We start from the raw sequence: 17,034 nt of genomic DNA, 5'->3' as shown, positions 1-17,034 counted from the left end.
CCTCCCCACTCCCAGTCTCCCATCCGCCTCCCCTTCCTCCTCCCTGCCCCATCTAGACCTCACCTCCCTCCTGCCTCCCTCCCTCAAAGCCTCCGCCCCTCCCCAGGGCCCCCTCCTCAGATGCAATCCCCCTGCTGTAATTTCTGGGGGAATTGCTTCATCTCGGGTGCAGATATATTTGTGTCAAGGTGCAGCTGCACAGATAGCCTTCCTCTATGCATAGTAAGAGGGTTTCAGAGAGAGAGGTTGTGCCCAGAGCAAGGCCTTATCAGAGCAAGCTGCCTGCCATTTATCTGATTCCCCATCAAATAGGAAAACGGGCCTCAGGCTGCTGCTTCCACTTTCCTTGGGAAAGCCATGGGGGGAATAATAATTTACTCCAATCTTTTTGTTTCCAGGGCTCACCTTCAGCCTGACACAGCCCCGGGTCTCTCCACCCCCCACTGCACCCAGCAACACCAGCCAAGGGTACAAGTTTGGGCCCCAGCCCCCAAAGGCCCACCATGGGAACATCCACACCACCCCCAGAAGTGCCCTTGCTGCTTGAGTGGACCTTCACAATGGATTGGCACGAGCTGGAGAGATACATTTTGGCATCAGGGAGTGTAGACACAGGGGAAGGGGTACAACAAGGACCCTAAGAGGCAGGGGGAGGCTTGGCCTGGCTGCAGGGGGCCTGGCTTCCTTTCTACACCATCCCCCACCCCCCACACATATGCAAATCTCCCTCCCAAAACACACACTCACTGTGTGTGCCTGCGCATGAACCCGCTCATGAGTTTGTCAGACTTGACCCTGTGAGTGTCCTTGCTTGAGGAAGGATTGGTACCTTTATCTGTGTGCATCTGTCCATCTGTCTGTCTGTCTGTGTCCAGAGTGGAGATGAATGGAGGACTGGAGGAAGTTTCTGTTCTATGTCACAGACTGACCACCCATCTCAGCTCACAATTACAACAGCCAGGAACAAGCCCAAGACAGAATGACAGGGACTGTCTGAAAGGGATGAGAGTGGGCTAGGGAGGGGCCCGAGCCAGGCCTGGCCACCGGTCATCTTGCCTCGCCCTCCCTGGCAGAGCTGCTCCAGGGAGCAGCAGGCAGCCCATCTGGTGCAGGAGCTGCAGAGAGGTGGGTGGTGGGGAGGGGGCCCACTCCCCATAGGCCACCCATAAATCACAGTTATGTGGCCAAGGGGCAGGGGGTGGGCAGAGGCCAGGGGGCAGCCACAGACGCACACAGGACGGGGCAGAGGGGCCAGGGTCAGGTGCAGCTGTAAATTGTCACCTAAATGCTTCCGAGCGAAGGCTAATCAGGGTGTAGTGACAGAACACACCCGGCCCCAGCCGGCCCCAGCGGGCACATGCACGTCTGTGCAAGCGCATGCACGCTCACAAATACAAAGGCTCGCCTGGACATGCTCTGCACACAGAGCTGTGCACACAGAGCAGTCACACCCACACCTGGAGACACGAAGACACAAGTGTACACACCACTTACTCATGCAAACACACCCCGGCAGCTCAGTACCCACTCATGTTCATTCAGAGCCAGGGGGTACAAAGATCTACCTAGCACACCTGGGTGCATGTACATTGCTCAGGTGGGCATGCAAAGTGGTGAGCAGACACAGGTACAACACCCAGAGCAGCCACAACTCAGAGGGCAAACTCTGAGGCAGGAAAGACATGGGTGAAAAGAGGTAGACACAGTAGTGGTGCTGAGCCACCCCCAGCCCTGGAACCTCTATGCCTGGGTTCCCCTCCCAATCTTTCCCCACCTAGGACACCAGGCTTCCTTCCCATTCAGCAGCCGGTGCTTCAGGTTTTTATCTGTCAACTGTGAAGTGTTCGCACCGTTGTTTGATCTCTTCCTGCCCCCATGCTGGAGTAACACTCATTCATTCTTTCACCAGCATTTATGAAGCCCTACTGGGTCCCTGGGTGATGCAAAACATTTGCATTCGACTACTATCCTAAAGGTTGAATGTTCAAACTGACCCAGTGGCACCACGGAAGAAAGGCTTGGTGATCTGCTTCCATAAAGCTTACTGCCAAGAAAACCCTGCTGAGCAGTTCTACTCTGTAATACATGGGGTCGCCATGAGCAGGAATTGACAGCAAGGGGTTTGTTTGTTTGTTTGTTTGTTGGTATTCTTGTGTCAGGCACTGTACCAGTCTCTGGAGATAGACTCCCTGCCCTGAAACTTAAAATCAAGCCCAAAAAGAGAGACACATGAGCAATTACAGCACCTGGGGATCATTGCTAGAAGGGAGACCACCACAAGGCAGTGGGGAAAGGGTAGGCAGAGGAGGGGGACAAGGCCAGCTTTCTAGAGGAAGCTGTGTGTAAGCTGAGTTGGCCCAGGTGGAGAACTGGAGTAGAAGAGGGAACATGCCCAACCCTCGCAGAGAATGTCAGTGGCAGTGAGTAAATGCTGGAGGGGACACAACTGCCCTTGACCACATGGTGATGCACCCCACATGGAGGACTCATCTCTGAGCCCTGATGCCAGAGGGAGACCACCCAGACTGATGGGACACGATGCTTGATTTTCCCAGGATTTCCCTCCGTGGCCCCTGAACCTTGTTCTTGTCTATGCAAAGCCAGTTGTTCTGTACAGGGAGAGAACTGGTAGCTGGACCTAGCCTTCCCAGTGGATGCCACAATTCACTTGTAACCAGCATGAGGATGAGGGGAAGCCACAAGGGGACTGAAGGTGGTGTCCCCTGACACTGAGACCTCTCCGTCAGCCCTCCTCACTCAGACCTCCACAGGCCTGGGCAGAAATTCATCTGGATCTGTTCTTACTCTCCACTGCAGAGGCTTGTAACATGTGCTCAGTGGAGCTCTCTGAGTCCATGAAGCCCGTCCTAAGACTGGAGATGAGAGAGGGAGATTGAAAGGCAGGGCTCTGGGCCCACTAGCCTCTATTCCACCACGTATTTGTTGCCCTATTAGAGGCATTGCATTGGGCAAATATGCTGCAAAAGACTTCTTTAAAGTGTTAAAAAGCAAAGATGTCACCTTGAAGACTAAGGTGTGTCTGACCCAAGTCATGGTGTTTTCAATAGCCTCATATGCATACGAAAGCTGGACAATGAATAAGGAAAACCAAAGAGGAATTGGTACCTTTAAACTGTGGTGTTGGCGAAGAATATTGAATATACGATGGACTGCTGAAAGAACGAACAAATCTGTCTTGGAACAAGTACAACCAGAATACTCCTTAGAAGCAAGGGTGGCAAGACTACATCTCACATGCTTGGGACGTGTTATCCAGAGACATCAGTCCCTGGAGAAGGACATCATGCTTGGTAAAGTAGAGAGAGGGTCAGCAAAGAAGAAGAGGAAGACCCTCAATGAGATGGACTGACACAATGGCTGCAATGATGGGCTCCACCACAACAATGAGTGTGAGGATGGTGCAGGACCTTACAGTGTTTCATTCTGTTGTACATAGGGTCGCTAAGAGTTGGAACCGACTTGACAGCACCTAACAACAACAACATCGAACTTTCAAACAAGACCTCATATGAGCAAAGGACTCTATGGCTAAAGATGTGTGGAAAACATTCGTCCATGGGACATAGTTCAAAGCTTGGCGATCAGAACTCTCCCAAACCTCTACCTCCCCTGCCTTACTTTACTCCTTCGATCCAGCCTAATGTTCTTTCCAGTGCCCTCCACAATCCTCAACCTCCCTCACCCCCACCGCCCCTTCCATGCATACCAGCTCCATTTTTCCTGCCACTCCCACCCTGCACTGATGCTCCTGCAGCCTAACTCTCACCTGTCCTCTTTACATTTAAACATCCCTTGAGTGCCTGCAACACGGCAATACGCACATTATCTCATTCAAGCCTCCTCTATAAAACTCAGAGTCCCTGGATGGTGCAAACGCCTAAGCACTTGACTATTAATCAAGAAGGTTGGTGGTTTAAACTCAGCCAGAGAAGCCTAGGAAGAAAGGCCTGGTGATCTGCTTCTGAAAGGGCACAGCCTTAAAAACCCTATGACGTACAAATCTACTCTGCAACACATGGGGTCCCCATGAGCTGGAATTGACTCAACGGCAACTTGATTAGTTTTTTTTCTTTGTTTGCTTCTTTACAAAACTCTGAAAGGTACAGGTCCATTTTACAGATGAGAAAACAAGCTCAGAGACCTTAAGCAATCTGCTCAAGGTCACTGTGACCTTGGAAGGCTGAAGGAAAGCTGATTCTAGGTCCAACCTGAGCCTCCAGGCATGGAACCTACCCATCTCCCTTCTGTCCAACCCAGAACAACTATGCAGCAGAGACTTCCTCCCTCATTCTTGCACCAAAACTTAGCAGGAGGAGTGGCTTTCTGGGGATCAGGAGGTAGAAAGGAGAGGAAGGGGTAGAAGAAGACCCAGGCATCTTCAGAAGCAGAGAAGAGAGACAGGGGGTTCTGGTCTACAGCCAGAGGGCCCCAGGGCAGTCACTGGGGGAAAGGGATGCTTGTAGGCCAGAAATGAAGGCCTGGCCCATCCTCTTTGGCTATTTACACCTTCAAGACTGCATCCAGTAAGTGTCCTATCCCCTCCCTTGATGGGCAGCACCATGAGGTCAGGAATCAATGCCTTCGGGCCCTGAGGTCTGCCATTTGCTCATCATGTAACTTGGGCATGCTTCTGAACCTCTTGGAGCCTCAGCCTTCTCATCTCCTAAATGGGAATAATAATATAAATATCTGCCTCCCGGGATGGTTGAAAGGATTAAATGCGGCTGTGCCAGGAGCCTGCACATAGGAGACCCTCCACAAATGCTGCCAGCTTCCTGCCCACCCTGAATCATGGGGTAGGCTGCCATGCTAATTGATGATGAAGATGACTGGGGTGAGCATATCATGCCTGGAGGTTGCTGGGACTGCAAAGGGGCTCTGCTCTGGGTCTGGTTTGCAGGTGACATGGCCGGTGAGGGGGGCAGTAGCCCATTTTTCCTCTTCCCTTCCCCGCTAGCTCTTTTGTCTCTGGAAAGGACTAGCCCCCTAGAGTTTAAGAAGATAAAGAGGATGAAGAACATTGATGCATCTGCTTTCCAGTAACGCAGGACTGGTTAAATGTCTGTCTACCCATGCAGGCCCCCCTCCGCCCACCCCACCCCCCCACCAGCCTTGCAGAGGCCTCTGATCCCCCTCACGGATCACCGGGAGTGGGACCGACACTCCCCGTCACCACTGGAGACAACAGCCTGATACAAATTGGCAGGCAAAGAGGCACAGTCGATACAGATTAGGGAGAAGGGCCTCCCCTCACCCCAGGCCTGGGGCCCCAGTGATCTGCTTCCTCACAGAGGAAGCTGGCTTGGCCAGAGGCCAGTGGGCACCCAGGTGGGGGCCACGACCTCAGCCCACCCCCTCACCCCGCACAGCACCCTGAGGAACTGAGGGAGAGAGAGGCAGGAAAGCAAGGAGGGGTGGGAGAGCTCAGCCTTAGACCCAGCCAGCTTACACCCCCAGCGGGATGAGTTTTCTTGGTGTTGAGAAAATGGTCAGCAGCTTGTCACAGTCCACTGACTCCAAACAGCCCTCTGGAAACGTTGTTGAATTTAAATCCAAACACAGAGATACCCATATACACGCCTGTCACTCCTCCTGCCTCTTCCTTAAACACAAACATAGTTATCTCATGGCTACATACACTCCTTGTGATTCAATTCAGCCCAAAAGCATTTATTGAGTGCCTATGTGTGCCAGGCACTGCAACTACAATCAGCTTCATGCCCTAAAGGAACCTAGAGTCTAAGAGGAGAGACAAAGGTAGAAAGAGGTCATTACAGGACAGGGTAACAGGTGCAATTATAGGAGTCCACACAATGGAGAGAGGAAGAAAGGGCACTGCTCAGAGAAAGTGCTATCTCAGCAGGGTTTTTAAGGATGAATAAGAGTTGCCAAATGGACAGGGTAGCAAAGGAATCATTCTCATTACCCGCCTCCCACCAACATCTCTAGCCACATATTGTGTTCCTCTTCTTCCTACTGGCTATGCTCTAACCATGGTGAGTTTCTTTCACCCACAACATTCTCCATTTGTTCCAATTGCCTGAAATGTCCTTATTCCCTTGACTATTCAACCTCAGGGCTCACCTTAAAGGACTGTTTCTCTATACCCCCTTCTAGATTCTGCCATAGCATCCTAGGTCTCCCCTTCCTAACTCTCAACACACTTGTATTCACTTGTTTGCTCCATGAGGGCAAGGACAGTACCTGAAACACCTGGGGCAGTGCCTGACACATTCCAGGGCATGGTTGGTTGGTTGGTTGGTGGTTGGTTGGATGGAGGAGTGGGTGGGTAGATGAGTGGGTAGATGGATAGATGAATAAATGGGTAGACAGTTTGCCAAGCCTAACACACATTGGTGTATAGAGTGAATTCTAGAACATTAGCCGTACAAGCCCCTTTAATATAATATACTCCTAGCCTTCATTTAATGAGCTCTGGTGGCACAACGGTTAAGCACTTGGCTACTAACCAAAAGGTTGGCAGTTTGAATCAATCAGCAATTCCATGGGAGAAAGACCTAGCAATTTGCTCTCATAAAGATTACAGCCTAGGAAACACTATGGGACAGTTCTACTCTGTCCTATAGGGTCACTAGGAGTTGGGATCAACTAAGTGTCATCTAACAACAACCCTTCATTTTACCGAGCTGAGATACAGAGAAGGGAGAATTGCTTCAAGTTGTCCAGAGGGCTGAATCAATGACTTTGCTGGGATTGTACTCCAGGGCTCAATCTCCCAGTCCAGGGCCCTTTCCATGAGCACACTCAGCCTCCTACACCCCTGGAAGAGTTAGGATATGATGAGACATAGCCTTATTCTACATGGATCTCCTGGGTTGAGGTTGAATCTCTGGATATATAAACTCAAAACTCATATACTGCCCCCCGCCCCGTGCACACAACACATGTGTCCATCAGAGCAAGGGACTGAAAGCCAGCTTAATCTAGCTTAATTCAAAAGGGGAGTTTGCTGGCCTGTGGGAGACCCTGGGTGGTGCAAATGGTTAAGTGTTCCACTACTAATCAGAAGGTTGGTGGTTCAAACCCACCCAGAACTACCTCAGAAGGAAGATCTGGTGATCTGGTGATCTGCTTCCGAAAGGGCACAGCCTTGAAAATCCTAGGGATTGGAGTTTTACTCTGCAACACGGGGGCTCACCATGAGCCGGAACCAACTAGACAGCAACAGGTTCGGTTTGGCATTGTCTTCTGTAACTGGGAATGGCAGGTGGGCTGCCTTCTGTTGCAGCTCGATCCAGGTATTCAAGCAATATCACAAGATCTCTCAACTCTGCTTCTCCCTATGTACTGGTCACAACCTCTCATCCTCCCAGTAGGCTTCCTCCGTGTCAGTTAGGGAGAGGTGGGTGGGAAGGGGGGGACATGGCCACAGATAGTTCCAGGGAGCTGGCAAGGGAGAGCGGGGGCAAGTTTGCCTCCCTCAGAATGTGTATATGACACCCCAGCAGAAGACTCTGATGAGTCCATATCAGGTCCAATCCCTGTAGTCAGAAGAACGGGGTGCTATAATTGGGCAAGCCTGGATCTCATGTCCACACCAGAGGCCAGGAGAGGGCTTGGGACAGTGATTGACAGCTCATCAAATGACACGGAAAGGGAAAGGGTAGCACTCCAAAGGAAAAAGAGTGCTGTTAGCAGCAGAACAGGGAAGAGAAGCCAACCAGTCAAAAACGATAGATGGCCCCAGTAGTTCTATCATAATTAATGTTGGGTAACTAGGGCATATTAGAAAGAGTTAAAAAAAAAAAAAACTTGGGTATAATAATAATAATAACTTTTAGAGTATGTCGTGCATATATTGTCTCATTTAATCTCATTTAAATTTGGAGTAAGAAGTCCCAGGTTTGAGTCTCAGCTCTGCCATTTACCAGACCCTAGCCATGTCATTTCACCTTTTTGAACCTCAGTTTCCCCATCTGTAAAATGCAAAGAATATAGCCCAGCTTCCTGTAGCTGGGTGGATTCTTTGTAAACTGTGAAGGGATGTACAATATTCCCAGTAGGAGAGGCTCACAGTAATGCTTGCTCAGTGATTCCAGGTGGGGACATGGAACAAGGAGAGGCGCTTAGCAAACCATAAGGCATTCAGGCCAAAGAAGCAGGCAGGCTGCCTTCAAGTCTGACTCGGCAGGAAGAATGGGTTGGCCCAGGATGCAGGAAGGTACGTTCTGGGACCCCTCTGGCCTGGCCACTGTCCACCCTGAGAAAGGGGTAGAAAGAGGAGTTAAGGGATTACAGGGCCAGGCAGGAAGAAGAGAGGATTTTTCATTTTAAAATGTTCTGAAATAATTCATATTTGCTTTGCAGGACGGCATTGTGTGCTGTCAGCTCTGTAATAACTTCTAGGCCTTTATTTATTGTTTTGCCTTAATGATTTCGTGTAGCTCTGGTGTGGAGAATTCACAGTGTCTTATAACACACAATGGCAGAGAAGGCCCCAGACCCTGGCAGGCCAGGAGAAGGGGAGGTCAAGCTCTGCATTTGGGGGTAACCATCCACAGTACCCCATGAACCCTGCCCTCCCCCTGGAGATGGTGCAGCCTAGAATAGGCTCTGTGCAAGGTGTTTTATCCATGAGAACAATTCTCACGACACACTGTGGGGCTGGTACTATTGTCCCATTTTACAAAAGGGAAAACTGAGCCTTGGGGAGATTACAAGTCTTACCCCCTGACTTTGCATGACCAAGCCAGGATTTAAACACAGGTCTCCCACTTTGGTATGTATAGGAATCACGTAGGGAGAATATGAGTTCCTAGGACTCAATCCTGGAGAAAGAGATTTGTAAGTCTAGAATGGGGTCTGGGGCTCTGTATTTTAACAAGCTGCCCAGATGAATGACAGACAGCCACACTTCAGGACTCAACTGATGACTGAAGCCACACTAGTCACACACTTGGCAGGACCCAGCCCCCCAAGAGTTGTGGTCCTACAATCGGCCTAAGGTCTGTCTCTCTCACAAATGTTCCATCAGCTACTCCTGTCCCTCTGTCATTCTCCATCCTGTATCCCTGAGGGCTTGGACTCCCCATCAGACCTCTAGCCCAGTGTGTGAAGCCAGAAGAGGAAAGGGAGGGGAGGCAGGGGAGGTTTTCTTGGTTGCTGTGGTGATTCCCCACCTCCCAGTCTGTGGAGGGAGGCAGCTTCATTGTGAGCCTTTGGCCAAGGCCTGGAGAGAAGCAAGCTGTCCTGGGCAGGGAGGAGGCAGAGGGGTGGGAAGAGGACTACAGTCACTGGGGAGAGAGAAAGAGGGAAAAGGAGGCTGGGGAGCAGGGAGGGGCCCTGAGCCCAGGGCAGCCGGAGCAGAGAGCCAATCCCTCCAGATGCTGGGGCTGCCAGCCTTCAGTCCAGGGGGCGGAGAGGGGGTGTGCAGGAGCTGAGGCTGACAGGGGCTGATGCTCCCTGAGCCCAGAGCTGGCAGGAGACCCAGGGCAGGTGGTGGCAGAGATGCAGGGACAGGCGAGACAAGCAGAGAGGCTGGTGCAGGATGGAGTCAGAGTCACAGGACTGGGAACGACCGGGTCTCAGAAAGCAAAGAAAAGAGAAAAAACAAGCCAGGAGAACCCTTCCCAGACCCCAGGCTGCGGCCCACTCCCACCCCTAGTTGAGTCGGGGCTGGCACAGCCTGGGATCCCAGCCTGCTGGGCTGGGCTGGGCTGGGCTGGCAAACCGGATGGCACAGGCTGCAGCAGAGGCAGATGGAGCGAGGAGGGGGCCTGACCCCCAGCCCACCAGGGAATTGCTGGGATTGTCTGTTCTTTGGAGCCCTCCCGCTGCCCCGCCAAACCTCCCTGCCTCTGGGAGTATGGCTGGGGAAACAGGGCAAAACAGAAGCAACATTTTGGAGCCAGCGTCTCCACCTCCTCCTGCTCCCTTTTGGCTTTCTCTCCCTGCCACTGGCACGCATTGCCTGCTTCCAGCCTGGCTCTGTTGGGGGGCAAGAACAGGGGCGACAAGGGAGACTTGAAGTGGAGAAAGACGGAAAAGGGAAAGAAGCTGGGAGGCGACATCTTAGATGGGAGTGAAAGAAAGATGGGGAAAGAGGCAGGGTGGGAGATTCTTCCCTGCCCCTCTTTTTTCCTGTCCGTTTTTTAGAGCAAGCATTTTATTTACTTTGTCCCAGACCCCATTAAGCACTTCACCTGTGTGAACTCATTTCAACCTCAGAACTGCTGTTATTATAATTCCCATTTTACAAACGAGAAACTGAGGCAGAGAGAGGTAAGGTGCCCTGTTGAAGGTCACCAGCTAGGAATTATCAGAGGGAGGATTGAAACACAGGAGACTGGCTTAAAGTCTGTGCTATTAGCAACCACCCTCTGCTCCCTTTCATTTTTAGTCTTGAATTTCTTTTTCTTTTTTTGCCCTCTTGTTTCCCAGTATTTCTCTACCCAGTCCTTATCCCCTTAGGTAACATGTTACAGTCTGCCCAGGTCTCCACACCTGCATCATTGCATGGGTGGTTGTCACGTGCAAACACATACAAATGTAGCACATACATACTCCCGTGCATAAGCTGTTGGTGAGTCTACATGCATGTGACTTAGCGTGCACATCTACACACTAAGCACGCAAGTCTGTGTGTCTGTGTGTATGTGCACAGACCCAGACATTCTTAGGCCCATCCACACATGTGTATGCACCATACACGCCACACCCTGGGTAGATCTTGGGTATTCTCACCAAACAGAGTGTTAACTGTGGCAAAATAATCCCAAACAATAGTTGATCCAAAAAAAAAAAAGATCTGTTTGGCTTTGCAATAAAGCACTGCTTGGCATATGCGATTTTTGGCAATACGCTTACCTTTCTAGGTTTAGCTTGGGCTGATGTGGTTTCCTGCATGTCTGTGGCTTGGCAGCCCTGCTTACGGGAAAGTCAGCCGCTGAGAACTTGCCTGATGCCAGGGCCTTGGCAAGACACTTCCCAGACTCTCTAGCCTTACAGCAGAACACAGGGCAGGTCTTACCATTCCCATTTCATAGATGAGGACCCTGAGACTCAGTGAGTTGCATTTGTGCAGGGTCACACATGGGTGAAGAGAGAGAGAGTGTGAAGATTTGAACCCCAGGTTGGCTGTAGGGTCTGTAAAGCTTCAGTGCCTGCAGGTGGGTTGGTGGTCAGACATGCAGCTCATCAGGTATGCCTCACCCGTCTGGAATGTGGCTGCCTCACTGTCTGGTCACATCGGGGCCCCTCTTCTGAGGCCTGGCTGGTGGGTGTGGATGGGCTGCGGGGGCTCATGATGAGCCGCTCTTCAGAAGGCTCCACACAAGGCATGTGCAGCTGGGTATGGAAAAGGTTTTTCCCCAGTGAGTCATGCAGACAATAATGATGGTTTAGACTACAAAAGGACCAGATTGAGTTATGACCTGCCACCTAGTTTTACGTATATCTTCAGCATTTGGTGAGGACCTACTGTGTGCCTGGCATTTTATGGGGCTCTGAGAGCAAGACAAACAGGTATCAAACTTGGACCCTGGCTTCCAATGAAGCCAAAAACCATTGGGTCAATTCCAGCTCATCTCGACCCCATGTGTTACAGAGTAAAACTGCTCCATAGGGTTTTATTGGCTGTAATCTTTATGGAAGCAGGTCATCAGGCCTTTCTTCCTCAGCACCCTTGGGTGGGTTCAAACTGCCAAACTTTTTTTTTTCTGGGCTAAGTACCTATATTTTTTTTAATTTTCATTGTGCTTTAAGTGAAAGTTTACAAATCAAGTCAGTCTCTCACACAAAAATTTATATACACCTTGCTATGTACTCCTAGTTTCTCTCCCCCTAATGAAACACCACACTCCTTCTCTCCACCCTGTATTTCCGTGTCCATTCAGCCAGCTTCTGTCCCCCTCTGCCTTCTCATCTCCCCTCCAGGCAGGAACTGTACACATAGTCTCATGTGTCTACTTGAGCCAAGAAGCTCACTCCTCACCAGTATCGTTTTCTATCCAATAGTCCAGTCCAATCCCTGTCTGAAGAGTTGGCTTTGGGAATGGTTCCTGTCTTGGACTAACAGAAGATCTGGGGACCATGACCTCTGGGGTCCTTCTAGTCTCAGTCAGATCATTAAGTCTGGTCTTTTTACGAGAATTTGAGGTCTGCATCCCACTGCTCTCCTGCTCCTTCAGGGGTTCTCTGTTGTGTTCCCTGTCAGGGTAGTCATCAGTTGTAGCCGGGCACCATCTAGTTCTTCCGGTCTAAGGCTGATGTAGTCTCTGATTTATGTGGCCCTTTCTGTCTCTTGGGCTCATAATTACCTTGTGTCTTTGGTGTTCTTCATTCTCCTTTTCTCCAGATGGGTTGAGACCAATTGATGCATCTTAGATGGCTGCTTGCTAGTGTTTAAGACCCCAGACACCACTCTCCAAAGTGGGATCAAACTGCCAACCTTTAGGTTAGTAGTTGAGCGCAAACCATTTGCACCACCCGGGGACTTCCAATAGCTTGGTAGAACAGTTTTCAGATACAGAAGCAGCCTTAATACAAGGTTGAAAGAAACCTAAATGCTGTAAGAGAGCTACAGATAAAGAGTTACAGGCTATCAGAGGGAGAGACCACTTCAAGCTGGGAACATCAAGGAAACCCTCCGGGAGAAGGAGGCATGTGACAATGGAGGAGAAGGGGTTCTTGGTTTTCTAAAGACTGTAGCCCAAGGCACAGGGTGGGATATTGCCAAGCAGGCATAGAGAAAGCAAGCTGTTCCATGTCTTGATGGCAAAGGCTGTGTAAGGGGAGTGGTGGGAGGTGGATTGGGATCAGATGACAGGAGGTCTTGAGACCATGACAAAGGGTTTGGACTTTGTAGCCAATAGGGAGTCATTGAAGGTTGTTGAGCAGGGGAAAGCTTTGAGAACTATGAAGATTAATCTGCAATTATGAACAAAATGGATTAGAAATATAACATGCATACACACGTATACACACACATACATCCTCAGACATATGTACATAACTGTGTACTCAAAAGCATAGGGTTAATTCCTGGGCCCAGAATTACATTTTTAAATTTTGAATTGTATTTATTATTTGAATAGATAATACATTCACATGATCTAAAATTCAAAAGGAATGTAAGAGAATACACTGAAAAGTAAAGCTACCTCCCACCCCACATTCCAGACCCCTAGTTCCTCTACCTAGAGGCAAGCACAGAGGTCAGCTTGAGGGCTTCCTTCAAGAGATGTTCTGTACATAGACAGACAAATATCCATCTGCATTTTTATGCAAATAGAACATATTACACACGTATGTCTGTACCTTGCTTTTCTCAGTTAATTAATGTACCTTGGAAGATCTGTACACACCAGTACTTGGAAAGCTGCTTTGATCTTTTCAACAGCAGTATACTACTCCATGAAGGAGCCCTGGTGACACAATGGTTAAGCACTAGGCTGCTAACCAAAAGGTCAGTGGTTCAAACCTACCAACGGATCCAGGGGAGAAAAGACCTGGCAATCTGCTTCTGTAAAGATTACAGCCTAGGAAACCCTATGGAGCAGTTCTAACTCTGTCATATAGAGTGGTTATGAGTTAGAATCGACTTGACGGCACACAACAACGTACTACTCCATGGAAACTTGGGTGGCCCAAGCGGTTTGCAGTTGGCTGCTAACCCAAAGACCTGGTAAGCTGCTTGCATAAAGATCACTGCAAAGAAAACCCTATGGAGCGGCTCTATTCTGTAACACATGGAGTCATCATGAGTCTGAATTTTTTTTTGTACTACACTATTGTTTTCCCTTGAGTCGATTCTGACTCATAGTGATTCTATAGGACAGGATAGAGCTGCCCCATAGGGATTCCAAGGTTGTAATCTTTATAGAAACAGACTGCTAGGTCTTTTCTCCTGCAGAGTGGCTGGTGCCTTCCAACCTCCAACCTTTCGCTTGGCATCTGAGCACCTAACCATGGTGCCACCAGGGCTTTACTACTTCACTATAGTTGGGCATTTACATTATTCCTGATCTTTTTCTCTTACAAGAAATTGTTGCAATGAATAACCTTGAACACATGTCTTTTTGCATATTCGTTCATTCAACAGACATTTGTTGAGCATCTACTCTGTGCCAGGGAGCAATCTGGATGCAGAAAGCACGGTGAATAAATCAGACAAAAGTGCCTCCCCTCATGGAACGCACCTTCTAGGGCGCATGTGTGAGAACGTCTGGGGTAAAGTCCTAACGGTGGGATCGAGGAATCAAAGTGTCTGAGCATTTTTGGACTTTAGTAGATAAATCCAATCCCCCCACAGAGGTTGTACCAATTTACCCTGCAGTGTATCAGAGTGCCACATCCCTACACTGTTACCATCAAAATGTTATCAAACTTTTTTATCTTTGCCGGTGTGAAGGGTGAAAAATGATTGTACTTTTAATTCACATTTCTTTTATGATGAGTGAAGTTGAGCATCTTTTCTTATGCTTAAGAGTAATCTTCAGGTCCTTTTCTGCCAGCTATCTGATATCCTTTGCTCATATTGCTATTAGGTTGTGGGTCTTTTTCATCTTGACTTGTGGATTCTCTATTAAGGAAATCAGCCCTTTGCCTGTGGTAGGAGTTGCAAGTAATTTTTCCCTAGTTTGTCATTTGTTTTTGGACTTGATTATGGTGGTCTTTGGTTGGTTAGTTGGTTTTTAACACAGGCTTTTTTTTTTTTTTTTAATGTGGGATAAAATGTTTTGAAAGTGTTTTCTCACCTTTGCCTCCCCTGGTGGAATGTTTGCTAGGGTTGGGAGAGACATAGGTCACAATAACAAGATCATGGGTTCCATTAATAGAAGCACAAGTTCTAAGCGAAGGAAGGTGATAATCCTAGTCTGTTCTGGTGTCCCATCTTAAGAGGTCTTTAGACAAAGGGGAGCATGCTCAGAGGCAAGTAACCAAGAAAGTGAATGGGCTTGAAACCAATCACAAAAGGAAAGGTGATGGAATTGGTGTCCTTAAGCCTAGAGCGGATCAGGCTACAAATATCATCTTGGCTGATGGAACAAGGCTCATGATGCAAAATCAGGGCCTGTGATGGACGCTCCAGGAAGCCAAGTGTCAGATAATGGTGCTTTTTTAAAGACAGAGCTGTCTGAAGGTGGAATGGACTGCTTTGTGAGGAAGTGGGCTCCCTGACACTAGAGATGTACAAACCAGAACTGGATGACCATTTACCATAGATGCCAGGTTTTAGACCAAAGGCCTTTTCAAGCTTTTACCAATCCAGAGAGCCCAAAGAATCTTAAAATTCTTCATTTTACAGATGAAGAAGAGGTGGTGGGAAACTGACTGCTTTGTGCTGGGTACTTTGGCATATATAACGTGACTTAAAATGACAAGGACCGAAGGGGTTAAGCGACTTGCCTACGGATGCACAGCATCTACTGGCAGAGCCAGAACTTGAACCCAGGTCCCCAGACTCTGAATCTAGAGCTGTCTTCACTGAACCACCTGTCTCTGTTCAACAATTAAATGCACGCTTATCGTATGTCAATTGCATGCCTACTCTGAGTGAACACAAACATAGACAGTGAGAATAAGTTATACGCAAACTATTAAAAAAGTCACACGGTCTTGGTTCTGGAGTAGGTCACTGCCTAGTGGGCAAGTACTGCCACCATCTCCGCATTGCCTGACTCAATATGAATGGTGCCCCCCTGGAGTTGTGCAATAATGAAATATTGTTAAGTGTTGTAATAAAAGTGTATACAAAGTCCAGAGGAACACAGGAGGTATGATTAAGTCTACCAGAGAAGGGATCCAGGAAGGCTGCACAGAGGAGGTGACGTCTGAGCAGGGCCTTAAAGGACACGTAAGAAGAACAAAGGACGAAGAAGAACAATTTATACATTTACCCCACAAACATTTATTGAACATCTTCAGGCTGTCAGGAATAGATGAATAATTCACTGTCCAGTAGAGGAGACAGACAAGCAACCAATAAATTGCCATAGAGTGTAAGCATGACAGTGAAAACATACTCATGGCACAGAAGTGGAGCTGACCCCTTCTGAAGTAATGTGGAAAGTCTGGGAAAGCTCCTGGGGGAAGCGACATCTGCGATTTTCAAGGGAGAAATAGGAATTTTCCAGGCTGATAATAAAGGCATTGGGAGATAGGGAAAGGCGTTCCAAGCAGAGGGAACAACGTGTGCTAAGTTTCTGAATCTTGAAAGATCTCCCCCTCTTCAGGCGCCCAAAGCAGATCAGAAAGACTAGAATGTAAGGATTAAGGCACCGGGCCCCAGGCAGGAGGTAGAACTGACATACAGGTGTGCAGGCAGGGGCTACCAGATTTCAGGATGAATGGGGAAATGACATTGGTGTGTGTGGGGACTTAGCAGGTTTAGCAACCTTCCCTTCAAAGCCACGCCCCAGATCACGAGCTGGAAGAGAAAAGTGTGAGCCATAAATCCCTGATTCCTCCTACCATGCCCGACGCTGCAGAGCCTGGAGTCTCCATGGCTCTTCGGTCCCACTGCTGCGACCCTGGCTAATCCAGCCTCCTGGCCCATCTGACACACACTTCCACTTAACATTTTGTTAGCGACTCTATAAACGAGCTCTCGCTGACCTTCAATCCCTGGCTAATTGCTGGTTTCATGTACAAGACTAGCTTAATTTTACGTGATAATTACCTGAGAGTGGCAATACATATGGCATTGCATGTTCAAAATGTCAGGCCTGGAAAACTACCAAGCGGCTGTAGTCAGAGGCAAAGGGAGGAGGCAGCCAGGGGACAAGCCATGAGGGAAAATGCCTGGTGCAGACAGAGATCTGGAGAACCAGGGCCCCAGTCTGCCATAGGGCCCATAACCCTCTGCTGACACCCAGGGACAGACCAGAGGGGCAGCACACCCATTTTGCAGTCACTCATACACACATATCAAGGAGAAGCACGAACAAACTCAGAGGTACACCTCATGGACACTTTCACCCCTTCAGGAAAGGCTCACTAAATCCTGCTGTGCGCCAGACAGTGTGCCGGTACTTGTTGTTATTGTTAAAT

This window comes from Elephas maximus, chromosome 19 (genome assembly GCF_024166365.1).
Source record: "Elephas maximus indicus isolate mEleMax1 chromosome 19, mEleMax1 primary haplotype, whole genome shotgun sequence".
Classification (NCBI taxonomy): domain Eukaryota; kingdom Metazoa; phylum Chordata; class Mammalia; order Proboscidea; family Elephantidae; genus Elephas; species Elephas maximus.
This window is presented reverse-complemented; position numbering follows the sequence as displayed.